We start from the raw sequence: 3,666 nt of genomic DNA on the forward strand, positions 1-3,666 counted from the left end.
AGTTTTTTGTTAAGGCAGCTGTGAATAAATAAACAATTTTCAATTTTGATAATATCATGCAGTTTTAAAATTTGTAGTGTGTTAAAAGATGGGAATGTATGTGCATTGTTTGGTAGAAATTCAATAACCCTGACTGCTTTTTTCTGCATGATAAATAGGCGATTTACAGTACTTATGTTTTGACTCCATGATAAAAGGCAATATGTGAGATGAGAGTGAAACAAAGCATAGTAAATAGATTTTAAAGTTTTTTGTTGTATAAAATGTCTTAGCTTTGACAGGATGGCAAGGGATCTATTCAACTTATTAGATAAATCGTTATAATGGTAAGTCCAGGCTAAGTTTTCGTCTAGCTTTATACCCAAGTAGTTTACAAGTTTTTTGCACCAAAGTTTTTTCCCATTTAACTTAATTTTGAGCTGCTGATCTAATTTTTTGTGACAACTTTTAAATAATATTAAATCAGTTTTTTTGGAGTTGAGGGAAATTTTGTTGGCATTTAGCCAGAGGCATAGTTTTTTAAGATCATAGTTAACATATTTGTTGATTTTTTTTATGGACTTATTAAAATAGAGAAGGTTTGTGTCATCTGCAAAGTGTAGGACTCTACAAAATTTTAAAGCTTTAGACATGTCATTTATATAAATAAGAAACAATAAAGGGCCAAGGACAGATCCCTGAGGAACACCTACTTTGATATCGTTTAGGTCTGAGCTCATCCCACTAATGGATATTAATTGAGTTCTATTAGTAAGGAAAGATTTGAACCAAGAGTTTGAGACTCCTCTAATACCATAGTACGATAGGTTATAAAGTAAAATGTCAATATCTACAGTGTCAAAAGCCTTTTGAAGGTCAATAAAAATGCCACATCCAAACATTCCTTCATCCAGAGAATCTTTAACTTTTTCTGTTAGACTTAATAAAGCAAGTGATGTAGAGTAGTTTGTTCGAAAACCAAATTGTAATTCACAAAACAATTTATTTTCATTGAAGAATTTGTATAAGCGGTTAAACATTAGCCTTTCAAGAATTTTATCAATGTTGGAGAGGAGGGAAATTGGCCTATAGTTTGATATTAATAGTTTTGAATCAGTTTTAAAAATAGGTACAACTTTGGTAGTTTTTAAGTTTTCTGGGAAAATACCACTTGAGAACGAGATATTAAAAATGTTAGAAAGAATTCTTAAGAGTTCTGTTTTTAATAGTTTTAGAATTTTAACAGGCAGACCATTTGGTCCAGAAGCTTTATTTGCGTCTAAAGAGTTGATAATATTTGAAATTTCATGTTCGTCAGTAGGTTTTATAAAGAATGATTTTTGAAAAGGATTTGATAAGTAATATGTAAAATGATTCATGGATGAAGGAATTGTTGCCTGGACATCCTTACCAATGTTAGTAAAGTAGTTGTTGAAAGCATTACAAATATCAAAGGGGTTTGTTATTGTTTTATTGTTATGTATGATTACATTAGGAGTTGTTTGAGAGTTACTTTTAATATTAATAATGTTTTTAATGCCTTTCCAGGTTGCTTTTATATTCTTTATGTTTTCAGTAAAATAATTATCGTAGTATTTTTTTTTGCTTTCTTTGAGTTTAGATTGGAGGTTATTACGAAATGTTTTATACTCATTATGATATATGGTTTTATTTGTTTGATTTTTAGACCTAATATATTTTTTAAAGAGATTATTTTTGTGCTGTATAGAGTGCTTGAGTTCATCTGATATCCATGGTTTAGTCTTGAATTTAATGTTTTGTTTGTTAAGCTTTTTCAAAGGCGCATGGATATCGAGCAGTAGATTAATGTTGGAAATAGTATTCTCAAGAGACTGAGTACAATTATCAGGGTATATTTTTGGTTCTCTGTCTAAACTAAGATTGTGAAAATCGTTTCTAAATGCAACTTCATTGAACCTTTTCCAGTTTCTTTCCTGGATTAAGAGCTTTTTATTAGGTAGTGGTTTAAGAATATTATAGGCTATCAGAAATTTTGGAAGATGATCTGAGATTGTGGTGGTAAGATTCCCTGCTTTATATTTATTTGATTTAAGATTTGAAAAGATGTTGTCTATTAGTGTTTTTAATGTTTTACAGATACGAGTAGGGTGGACAATGTGAGATAGAAAGTAATTTGAGGTGAGTGAATCTAAAAAGTCTCTAGTATATGAATCTGTGTCATACTTTAACAGATCAATGTTGAAATCCCCTAAAATGAATACAGTTTTATTTTCTTTTGTTAGGTTTTTGAGTAACGGATTAAGATAGAATGATAGGAAGTTGTCTAAAGACATTTTTGGATGCCTGTAAACACAACCAACGATAATATTTGATTTTTTAGGATTTATAATTTCAATAAAGATAGATTCTAGTTCTTTTGGTTTAAAGATGTGGAGATCGTTTCTGGGTTTATAGGCGAGCCTGTTATTTATATATAATAATGCACCACCTGCATGTGATTCAGATGGTGTGTGTTCATAGGAATACCCATTAAGTGTTAAGTTGCTAGTTTGTGGGCTTTTTTTATTCAATCTGGTTTCCAATATACCAATTATGTCAAATTCAAGTTTTGTTGATTGGAGTAGATTTTCAAGGTCATCAAAATGTTTCGAGAGTGATGATATATTGATATGAAACAACTATATTGATATGATACATGATATAAACAAATATATTGATATGATACAACTACTGATTTTTATATAAAGAAACTAATAACTGAGTGAAGACTAATCGTAGGATAGTTGGAGAGATCAAAGTGTTTTCTTTAGTTTTGAAAAATTGGAACCACTTATTTAGCACTTATTAAAAATTTAACAAAACTTAAAGAAAGTTCTGGAAAACACTTTTTTAAGACTATGATTGAAATCTTGTCTAAAGCACAAACTGTAGATGTGTTTAATTGAGAATTAACTTTAGTATTGGAAGTCAGAGTGATTTGGATGTTTAACAATGGGTTAATCTGTTTAACTGTAAGGAAGAGTGTGGCCACTATATTCAAGAGTCAAATTAGAGGAAGATTTCTTTGCAAATAACATTGCTTTATTCTGGGGAGAAGTAAAAAGATCAAACCCATAATTAGAGATTAAATGTTAGACTTACTTTAGTTAATGACATTGTTGAAAACTAACCAAAAGTCTCTAGAACTTAACATCTGGTATACGATACAAGATTTAGTAAACTGAGAATAATAGAGATTAACATCAGACAGAACCTTTTTACATTGGCTTCTTGGAATAATAAAAGGACATTTGTTCTTAAGAGAGATGTTCTTATAAAAAAGAAAGAGAAAAATGATTACGGTTGGATAAAGCAACTGCTAAAGATAATGAAAAATATGGAGTAGGATGAGGCTTGACTTAAAATTGATAATGAAAAAAATGGAGTAGAATGAGGCTTGACTTAATAAAATAAATATGGAGTAGAAACTTAAAATTGAAGAGTAGCTATAAAAGCTTCCAAATTTTTAGAAGCTTTTAGTCCAGAAGGAATAAAAGTTTCCAAAATGCGCTTTATGCATACATATTATGGATATAAACATATATGTTTGCTATTTATTTAGATGCTGGCATTCAATATACTTTCATTTTTATATAAATTTTGTATTTTTATGGTGTAGTACTTGCCGAAAGAGAAAATGATTAAATGATGATGATGATGATGATG

This window comes from Hydra vulgaris, chromosome 09 (genome assembly GCF_038396675.1).
Source record: "Hydra vulgaris chromosome 09, alternate assembly HydraT2T_AEP".
NCBI lineage: Eukaryota > Metazoa > Cnidaria > Hydrozoa > Anthoathecata > Hydridae > Hydra > Hydra vulgaris.